The sequence below is a fragment of the Rhinolophus sinicus genome, linkage group LG07 (assembly GCF_036562045.2).
Source record: "Rhinolophus sinicus isolate RSC01 linkage group LG07, ASM3656204v1, whole genome shotgun sequence".
NCBI classification, from domain to species: domain Eukaryota; kingdom Metazoa; phylum Chordata; class Mammalia; order Chiroptera; family Rhinolophidae; genus Rhinolophus; species Rhinolophus sinicus.
Window position 1 is genome coordinate 100327631 of NC_133757.1, and position 11257 is coordinate 100338887.

Here is an 11257-nt window from a genome sequence, read left to right on the forward strand (position 1 = left end):
TGGGATGTTAAAATATTGAAATAGTCCATAGGCACTGGTGCATGTCTGACACCCCAGCCCCCTGACTGCCTGCCTCCTCCTCTTCCAGATGCCGGGGACCCGAGGGGCTCTCATTGATTCTGCTCAGGGTAATGGCTAGTGTCAGTTCTGTTAGATTGCTGCCCAGGCTTTAGCTGCTGTCCGTGTTTGAATATGACTCCTGGTATACAACCCTACTCCATCTTCATGCAAAGCCCTCTTGTCTCCTCTGGAAGACAGGGCTCCGTGACTTGCCTAAGGTCACACAATGAGTCCCAGGGCTGGAACTGGAACCCAGATGACTGACCAAGCCTGGGCGCTTGACCACCAGACCACCAACCACATTCCTGTCGCAGAGACTGTCACCACTCTAGCTGCTCCTTGCCCTTTACCTCAGAACGGATGCAGAGTCTAAGAGAAAGTCTCGATCAGGAAGCCAGCAAGAACGTCGCTTAATTACCATGCTGTCAGCCCCAAGCACACCAGCAGTTGTACATATGTGCTCCAACCAACCTCGGAGCCCCATTCATCTAGAGCCCATGGCTCCTGGGCAGAGGGGACACTAGAGGCCAGGAGACCTACCCCTTGGGGTCCACCCCAGGTATGTCCCCGCTCCTCTCCTACCTCCCCATCAATTGTACTTATCTTAGCAGTATGCAGGACGTGAGAAGCTGCTGCCATCAGCATGGAGGGCTATGTGCTAAGACACACTCTTTGCCCAGAGTCTTCTGAACGATGGGAAAAGGGTGTATGCTGCAGTAGGAAGATTTAGGCTGACGGAAGTAGGGGTTTGTGTCCATGAGAAATGTGTGGGGCTCAGACAGTGGCACTCAAGCACTCAGTCCCTGAGGATCTTCTGTAAGTTGGACATTGCTGAATCTTGGTCTATCCTGGCTAGAGGTATGGGATGAATAATGTCCCCTGAAAGACCTGCCTGGTCCTAGAACTGCATCGACATTAACTGTTGCTAGATGTGGGGTGTTGCTGTCCTTGATGTGGTAATAGGTGCCCCCTGTCCACCCTGCCCCCGAAAGGGTTGTATAGTCAATTTAGGGAAAGCAATGTAAGCCCAGTGATACAGATGTCTTTTCTGCAGGACTTATCATAACCTTGACTGTGCAAATATGCATGACAAATCTCCAAGCAGGCTCATTTGAATGTTTCATCAATGGAACATCTATAACTATCTCATGGCATAGAACGCTATGCTATGTTCTCTAAACACTGGCAAGTGCTGCTCTGAAGAGCTGGGAACAAACTGGTTATTAATGGGCAGGGGGGTGGGGAGATTTAGACTCTGGAAAGAGAGACCATTTTTAACCCAGTGGTTACCACAAGGGAAACACACTTTCCATTTCCTCTTTCTCTTAACAAATTCTTAACTCCCTCAGGTTCCCTTTTAGGGGCCCCTAATTTCCTCTTACAAATGCTCCCATTAAAGTCAAAACGTGGTTCACAAGGCATCCTTACTTCATCTAGCCCTGAGCTCTAATTTTCTAATAAGATACTCATTATAAAAAAACAGGAATAATGACGGTCAGGCACTGTGCTAGGTATTTTATATGGATTCTCTTTCCATTCATTCACATTTCCCTTCAGTTAATTCTCCTTTGAGCCACTCCCTCTCCCCCACCCACTGTCATCTACCTGGAAGGGTGGGCATCTCCTCCTCGTGCAGCAGGTCATATAGGAAGGGAATAGCAAAGCTGAAAATGTGATTCAGGCTCTCCCTCTCTGCTCAGGAGCTAAGCTTACACTCTCACTAGAAGCAGAACCCCCACCACGTTATTTCCCCTGGGACCTCTGAGTGCTCAATAAATATAAATGGAAATAAATGAGCCCCAAGCACTTTGGGGATGTTACTTGGGTGACCCTGAGAAGGTGTTACAGAAGTTAGTATCTACCAGTTTGGCACTCATTAGGTGATTGACATACATTATCACGGATCCTCCCAACCACGCTGGTCCTTGTTTCAGAAAAGATTCTGGGGCTCAGAAAAGCTAAATGGTTTACATGAGGCCTCACCGCGGGGAAGTGGCCGGGCTGGGATTGGAACCCAGGTCCAACACAAGCCTGATTTCTTTCTGAGGTCTTTCAGTAGATGAACAAGCTGACCAAGGAATTGATACTGGGTTGTTTTTTTTTTGTTGTTTTTTTGTTTTTTTTTAAAGAAATGGCATTGTCAATCAGTGGAGGAGCCCCAAACTGGAATCCAGGATTGGTTACAAGTGAAATCTGTCCTGAGACTGTTCTCGTGGCCCCTGGACACTACCCATCCTTCACTTCCCAGCATAGTAGCACCCTCAGCTTTCTCCTACAGGAGAAATAAAATATGCCAAATAAAATATCAGTCACCTAGGTCAACTGGAGTTTCAGATAAACAATGAATAATGTCTAAGTATAAGTACATCCCAAATATTGCACAGGACATATTTATACTTGGAAAATATTCATCGCTTATCTGAAATTCAACTCTGAGTGACCTGTATTTTTTATTTGTTAAATCTGGCAACCCTATCCTAGAGTGGGAAGCATGCTGGGAAGTCTCACGCCTGGCTCCAGGTCCCAAGTGTTGCTTCAACAGGAGTTGCCATGGCAGCCTCAGCAGGCCCTTCTGGAGCTGTCTCCACTTACCTCTCCTGCTTCACCTCACCTCTGCATTCTCCATGCTCTGAACACTCTGAGGTACTTTCAGTTTCCCGGATGCCTCACGCTGCTTCTGGCCTCGGGTCTTGGCACTTGCTGTGCTCTGTGCCACTCTTCCCCCTTATTCCCCTCACTGGCTAATTCCTATTGATCCTTCCGGTCTCCACTTCGAGTCACTTCTGCCAGGGAGCCTTCCTGGGTGCACCCCTGACCATCTCCTCCCACAACCCTCCAGCACGGGGTTAGTTAGCACCCTGCACATTCCCACTGAGGCACCCATCACTTTCCGCACTGCTCTGGGGAGCAGGGGCTGGGTCACATACACTGTTGTCTCCCTACACCCAGCACCAACATCAGCACCTGGCCTCAGGTAGGGTCAGTAAGTGCTTATTGAATGAATGAATGAGTGAATGAATTCAGAATGTCCTGCCAGAGCTAGGCCTCCTGAATGTGACTACTTCCTTCCTCCCTTCCACTTGACTCATTTTTTCATCTGCCTCATCTCTCTCCCCCAGAAGAGTTGTGAAAGGCTGGAATTAGGTCCACAACTGCATGTCTTGGCCTGGACTCAGGTGAGGGGAGAGCAGCCACACATGGAGGGGCCTCCTCAGGCCCCTTTCCTGATCATGCCATACCAACTGCCCCTGTCATCTCAAGTCCAGCCACAGGTCACGAAAATCTCCTCCTCTGGATTACAAATCCTCCTGCAAAAGACCCCGGTGTCCAAACTTCCACTCTCCTTCTCCCCTTGTCCCCCTGAAAGGAGCCTAATTGGACTGAGCTCCAACTTTGGGGTGTGGGGAGATGCTGGTATCAGATGGCTGAGGGTTAGGGCAGGTGGTGGGATTCGGTGGGCTCAGCACATCACCCATATGTTCCCTGTTCACCCACCAAGGCTTTGCCCACGCACAGCCTGACAGCAGGAGAAGGCAGCACAGAACTTAACCCTTTAGCAGCATTCAGAAAGTAGTTTCACAAAGGACCAGCGTGGTGGCGCGAGCATTAACTTTAGTGTCCACCACACACACACACACACACACACACACACACACACACACACCCCAGCTCTGCCTCTATCTCCCTTGCAGACCCCTGCTAGCTTCGAGTCAGGGCTTGATTCAAAAGATGCCCTTTCTGGGGACAAGAGGTGGATGCAGGCAGAGTGGGCTGCACCTGGGCGTGTGGCCAGGGTGGGGGTGTGAGGGCATGGGGAGCGGAGAGACAGCAGGGCGCAGAGAGCGGCTCCAAGGCAGGAGCTGAAGTGGGTTCTGAAAAGCCCTGCTTGTTGCTCTCCGATCTGACCTTTAGCGGCAGGCTGCCTCTCCTCATCGCTGCTTTCTCCTCATCACCCCAGCCTCCCCAGGCTGAGTATGTTAAGAGGACAAAGAGGGAGAAACACCCTTTAGTCTCAAATTAACTCCAAAAACAGACTCCCTCTCCCCATACGGAAGGCTAGGAAGCCCCGGCGGTCACTGCACCCTCAGCTCCGCCTGCTGGGTCCCAGGCTGCTTTAGCAGGAACTCGGGTCCCGTCCAGGTACCCACAATCTCCGGAGCACCCCCCACCCCCACCCCTTCCACGTCGTCCAGCCGCCAACTTCTGGCTGGTGCTCAGACCCGATCACCGGAGGAGACTCACGGAAGGAAGCGCCGATTCCGGCGGCGGCTCTCGGCTGGGCCAGGTGAGGCGGGGGGCTGTGCAGGTACAGGTGAGTCGGCGCTATGGCAGGTAAGGGGCTTGTGGCAGCTCCGAAAGCCTCCACTGAGTAAGAGGGCTGACAGGTTTGTGTTTTCCCCTTTCCTCCTTCGAGTTAACCACACCCCTGCTGCTCTCCTCCCCACTTCCTTAAAGGGTGGGGTGCGTTCTCTGTGGTGCTGAGTGTGTGCCTGCCCCAGCCTCTTACCATAAACTCTGAAATAGACGCAGCCTCCGATTCCCTGAGCTGCTCCTGCACACCTGGGGGCCATCTCTGTCAGCCCCTGACCCCAGATGGGGTCTTCTGCTGTTCCGTGCCCCCTGTGAGTAGTTGACTCCCAATTCCTACCCCTTCTCCCTCCTCCTTCCACTCCACCTGCAGACTTTTGGAGGTCACATGCCCAGGCTGCTGTTTCCTCTCTAGCCTCCAGGTATGTTTCCGAGCAGGAGACTGGACCTGCCTCCTAGTCTTTCAGCACCTGGGTCCTTCCCTATTTCTCGATGTCCTAAGGTGCCCAGCCTCTTTTAGGGCACCAAAGATCAGGGGAATATCACCAGGGGAGTTGGCAGAACTAAACACCACAGACCAGAGCCCTGCGCTGTGATAGGGCAGGACCAGAGGGTGGCACAAGATCAGTCATAGGACCTGGGCAGCCTTTCCTGAGCTGCCTCACATCGTCCCACTTTGCTCCCCAAACAAAGATGGCACTGGGTGGTGAGATTCGAGGCAGTGCCTTCAGGGTACTTAGCAACCCTTTCCCCCATCACTAGAAAGATTCCAGACTTTCTCCTGAGTAGGAGGAGGTGAACTGGACTTAGCATAAGGTCAAAACCTAGTGTGTATTCAGCATCTCCCCACCAGCCCCCACCACATATACACACAACCACACAAACACACACATCCTCAGAGCTCCTGTCCAGAGCCCCAGCCCCAAACTTCTTCACTGTGTCCTGTGAAGGATTGGGGTCTCACATTTTGGAGGATGCTCTTCATGAGGTTGGCTCAGAGGTGGGTGCCCCTCACACTTGTGCAGCCACGTGCAGCCCGGGATACACAACAGCCCCATGACACTTCCTGACCCCAACCTCCAAACTCAGTGGATCAGCCACCCCTAGAAAACAGCAGGAAATGCCCACAGGTGGTGGGCATGTCCAAATGCCAACCACTGTGCTAAGGAAGAACTCCGTCTACACGATTTTACTTAATTCTCCCCATTTTCTGCAAAGAACATGGAGACAGATGAATTACCATGTTTCCCCGACAATAAGACCTAACTGGAAAATAAGCCCTGGCATCATTTTTCAGGAGGATATCCCCTGAACATAAGCCCTAATGCGTCTTTTGGAGCAAAAATTAATTTAAGACCCAGTCTTGTTTTCGGGGAAACACGGTGACACATCTGTGGCCACAAAGCCAATAAATAAATAAATAAATAAATAAATAAATAAATAAATAAATAAATATTTCTCAAAGTATGGCCAGTGGTCTACCTGCAGCTTTTAAAATGCAGATACGTGGATGCCACTCCAGGTCTACTAAATGTCAGAATTCTGCCCCAGCAGTTTACAAGCCATCTGATGGGAGCTCATAAGCCACCACTGCTGGACGTCCCCCTTGTTGGCCAATCCCTTGTGTCCCCGTCACTCACTTGGAATCTTGAAGGTACTGCTGGTGGCTGCATAGAAGTCAGAAGGCAGCCAGGAAAGCGTCCAGGGAGACCCTGGCTAGTGCTTGGGGAGACAAGGTAAGTTAGACGGGGTAAACTGGAGTGAGCAGGGAAAAGTGTGGGAAAGACCCTTTCTGTGTGCTAACTGACCACATTGCAAGGAAATTATCAGAGGGCTTCAGACAGTATGTGGCCCTTTATATTCTTGTGCACGAAATGAGGTGATGAAGATGAGTGGTGTGGAGGTTAGACACCAGCATGAATTATTCCGGGTCTGTGGTAGGGTCGTGGCAGTGGAACGAAAATCCCAAAGCGAATCCGGACTGGTGTAAGAAAAGGTGAGTTTGTGTATGCTGCCCCCCTGTGCCCAAATCCATTAACTACAACTTCATTGGTCCCTGATTCGGGACAGTTTTCAGATATTCAAATTTTTCAGAGGTGGTTGAATTCTCCAGCGTTTTTTTTTTTTTTTTTCTCTTCCTTTTTTTTTTTTTTTTTTTTGAAGCTCCAAAGCCTAGCTCCTAGAATTGTACAGTCATAGGTTTTATTTATGAACGAAACCTTGAGAAAGTGCCTGGTGCAGCCGACTCCACCTGCAGGTCACCTTATGTTTTGTCTGGTGTAGGAGCTAAAGTGACAGCGTCACACACATGTCTGCCTGTTGCCTGCTTTTTAGAAAACCTGTCAGAAACGCCTCCAGGAGCCTGGGATTCTATACAAATGCTCTGAAAAATTTCTACCCTTGGCTCCTTGTAGAGTGCGAGAGTGACTTACCCCAGTGGAGAAGCAAAAATGCAAAAATAGTTTCCTTCTGTCTATGTCTCAAGCAGAGAGTGATACTGTGGGAGGGAGGCCCTCGTGGGAGGTGGGGAAGGGCTGTGCGCCTGGTTCAGCAGGAGTAGAAAACTGTAAGGAAAAAGCCTCACTTTTCCATGTAGATGTGCCCCCTGAATCCAGATTCAGGCCTTTTGTTGTGTATGATTTTGCTCCCCAAACAGGTCTCCTTCATCTTTCCCTGGAGTGTCAATAACATTATCCCAGGCAGCAAATGTTAAAATCTTGGAGTTACCTTGGACTCTCCCTTCTCCCTCATTACCCCCTGGCCATTCAATCTCCAAGTCCTGGGAATCCTTCCCAGCATCTTTCCTACTCATGATTCTCTTTCTAATCCTATTGCCACTATGGTTCATGGTCTCTTTTCTTACAGTAGAGTCTTGTGGAAAGGGTTCTCCTAATCTGTCCCCACTCTCACCCCAACAGTAGCTGTGACTGGAGCTCAGCAAGGTGGTATGAGCTGGTGATGAACTTCTGGGCTGGCATCTGAAACCACAAAAATGGATGAGATTGTCTGGGGTGGTAAGAAGAGAGAGCAGAGACCTTAAGGTCAAGCTCTTGCCAGGAGCAAATTTAGTGAAGAGGCAAATGTCAAAGGGGGTGGGCTGATGAGTAAATTGGAAGTGAAGACATGGAGGCAGCAGGAGCAGACAGTGTCTGAAAAGCTTAGCTGAAAGAGGAATCAAGAGATGGGGGAAGTAGAAGGTTGTGGGTTGGAAGAGAGCATGTTTTGTCATTTGTTTAAGATGGGAGTCCGTGGAGCAGGTTTAATGCACATGGAAAAAAATCTAGTCAAGAGGGAAGACATGCCCTTGGGCAAGAGAATCCATGTCTCTGAGCCTGTACTCCTAATCTAGGAGAGTAGAATAGGTACCAGCTGCTGTACCTATTTCACAGGGTATTGTGGTGCCCAAATTAAATGACAGGTTTGAAAATGCTGTAATAATTATTTTTAGAAGTGATAGGAATTAAACAGGGTAGGATTAGTGAGGAGATATTGCATACATACACACACACACACACACACACACACACACACACAAGTTACAGAGACACAATTTGTCAAATGTTCACTGTGTGCCAAGAACTATCACCCATCATCTAATTAATCTTCCCAACAATTGAGGTCGATAACAGTTTCCTTATTTTGTAGAAAGAAAGAAGGGGGCTTGGAGAAAGTAAATAATTTGTCCATAGCTGCCCAGGAAAAGAGTAGCGCTGAATCCAAATCCATCATTGGCAGGGCTGTGATAGTATATAATTGGGGTCTCTCCATTATGAATAATGGAATTAAATCCCATAATGTAAATTGACTGTTACAATAAATTTCATTTTGAAAGCCTAGTATGGTTATAAGTGTTCTAAACACCAACAACAAAATGAACAAAGAAAAACTCATGGGCACAAGGACTAAATAACTGAAGTCCTTCATCACCAAAAGACTTCTATCTCCAATTTAACCAGGTTCCATTAGGTTTCCTAAATGGATCACCATTGAAGCCAAAATAAAGAACTTAAAACCACGCCCTTGACTTCAAAAGAACCCTTTCTTCCATCCATGAAAGCACTCCTGGTTGTCCCCTTTTCTTCCCTTAGAATAGAATCCCTGTTTTTCAGTTGGTCATAAGCTGCCCAAAATAAGACTGTATTTCCCAGTTGCCTTTGCAGGTATGACCATGTGGTTAAGTTCTTAAGTGGTTGATGAGTAGAAGTTACGTGTGCAGCTGCAGGATCTTGCCCTTCCAGGGCATGGGCCTGCCCTCCACTATTCCCTTTTCCTTTCCACATGCTGATGGACACCTGAGCAGCCATCTTGCTCTGTGGGGTTGAGAATAGCTGAACAACATGTGAGAGATGAAGCCTGGGTCTCTACTGCTATCAAGCCACCATGCTAACCCTACAAATGGTCTGGATCTAGTTGAACTTTTACATGGGAGAGAAAGAAACAAATTGTTCAGATTATTGCATTTGGGGCTTTTCTGTTACCATAGTTGAGACGACATCATAACTAATATATCACCATTTAGCCTACTTTTATACAATTGAGGCAGAACCTCAATTTCCTCATCTATAAAATGGGAATAATTTACTTTTACAGTGTTGTTGGTAGGACTAGAAATGATACTTGTAAATTTCCTTGCTAGTGCTGTGGCTCATAGCTGATGGTAAATGGGAGGTATTATATCCTATTATAATTTTTAAAAAAAATTTGTTCCTAAAAATAAAAATAAGCATTGTTTTAAAATACCCCATGACCCCCCACACACACCATGTGGAGGGCAGGTAAAACAAAAAGCAAAGTTGACAACTGATGTAAGCTCAATGATAAGGTATGAAGGGTTAATAATACTGTTCTCTCCAATATTGTGTTTGAAAATGTTCATAGTGAAAAAACTAAAATAAATAAAATCTTTCCACACAGAGAAAAAAAATTGCTGGACATAATCCAAAGTGAATCTTCTTGGGGAAAAATCAAACCATACTAAATCCTTTCAGAAATTAATGTGGGTACCTAAGAGGGGGGGCAGATGGAGAAGGCAGAAGAGTGCTTTTATTTTTCTGTTAATGAACAACAGGCAGAGCCTCCATGCCACAGAGGCCAGGCAGTTCCCACAGCCTCAGGCACTGCTGTCGGGCCCTGCCTAGCTCCTGGTGGGCTGCAGGGTGCTCCTAGGGAGTGCCTGCGTGGAAGTGGCACTCTGAGTCAGTCCCCTGGCCTTCTCGGCTATCAACCCCTTACCCCACCTGTGAGTGAGCTCATTGGGTGCCCCGCAGCCCATGTCTAAACTCTGAAGGAAGGGAGCAACCTCATGAACCTAAACAATTGTGGCTCTCTGCTTCCAGTCCACACGGTGCTGGAGGCACCCACTAGAAAGTGAGGGTAGGCTTCTACAGGCAGATTCGTTGTTAGTGGCAAGAAGAACCTCTTAGAAACAAAGAAACAAAAAATGCCGGCCAATGCAGGAACACTCCAATCACAGGTCTCTGTGGCCAGAGACAAACAGCACAGAGACAAACAATCCTGCATGCTCCATCACCTCCTGAGGGCACCCCTTTAGTATGCTGCACACCGGTCTATTTTGGAAATCATGAAGAAAAGTTTAAATTATGTTCTGCATCCTGTATTTTAGAAAAAAATAAAGCATACACTATATTTCAGGAAAAAATGTATTCAAAATGTTTGCAATCAAAAAATGGGTGCTTAAAGATAAATTTCAGAAACATGGAAAGTCAGCTTAGATTTCATGTTGTCCAGTTGCTAAGTTGCCTAGCTGTACCACAGTATTTATTTTACCATCCTAGCTCCTTCATAATGAAGAGCAGCAGTGGGTAACCTTCACTGGGGACCCAAACAAGGGGTCAAACACACAAATGCCTCCAGAGGCAAGACAGGGAAGATGAGGGAAGCTGGCTGGATAGGGGCTGAGGCAAACTGGAGAACAAACATCCCGCTTACAGTGAATAGCTGCTATTCAGGTCAAAAGTCTACTGCCATGAGGGAGAGAGGAAGCTTAATATAGCAATGGAGCCAGGTCTTTCTTTTTTAAAAGCTAAGGTGGACAATGCAGTATCCGAAAAGGAAATTAAGAAAATAATTTAATTCACAGTAGTTTCAAAAAGAATAAAATACTTAGGAATGAACTTAACCAAGGAGGAAGAAGTCTTGTACACTGAAAACTATAAAACATTGCTGAAATAAATTATAGGACACAAATAAATGGAAAAATATCCTGTGTTCATGGATTGGAAGAAAATATTGTTAAGATGGCAATACTATCCAAAGGGATCCACAGGTTTAATACAATCCCTATGAAAATTCCAACAGAATTTAATATAGAAATAGAAAAAAAATCCATCCTAAAATTCATACGGAATTTCAAGGGACCCCAATGGTCAAAATAATATTTAAAAAGAACAAAGATGGAGATCTCACACTTCCAGATTTCAAAACTTATCATAAAGCTACAGTCATCAAAACTGTGGTTCTGGCATAAAGACAGACATAGACTGATGGAATAGAATAGAAAGCCCAGAAATAAACCCTTGTGTATAAGATAATCTTCAACAAGGCTGCCAAGACCACTCAATGGGGAAAGACCAGTCTCGTCAACAAATGGTGCAGGGAAAACTGGATATTCACATGCAAAAGAATAAAGTTGGACCCTTTCCTTACACAATATATAAAAATTAATTAAAAAATGGATCGAAAAGATTTCCGGTCAAGATGGCAGAGTAGGTAAATGCTGCGCTCACCTCCGCTCAAGACCACATCAATTACAACTAAAACACAGAACAACCATCATTGAGAATCACCTGAAGTCTAGTTGAACCGAAGCCCTCCAACACAGAAATACAGAAGAAGCCACCTGAGACTGGTAGGAGGGGCAGAGACACAG

General features: G+C 47.0%; 1 protein-coding gene across 2 annotated transcripts in view; it reads right to left on the reverse strand.

Moving 5' to 3' along the window:
* Window positions 1-4494, reverse strand: part of PTK2B (protein tyrosine kinase 2 beta) — a 108425-nt gene extending 103931 nt beyond the window's left edge. For both annotated transcript variants that reach the window (XM_019733126.2, XM_019733123.2), the window contains exon 1: window positions 4303-4494. The gene's annotated coding sequence lies outside the window, so the exon portion shown is untranslated. The remainder of the gene's footprint in view (window positions 1-4302) is intronic.
* Window positions 4495-11257: the final 6763 nt, after the last annotated feature.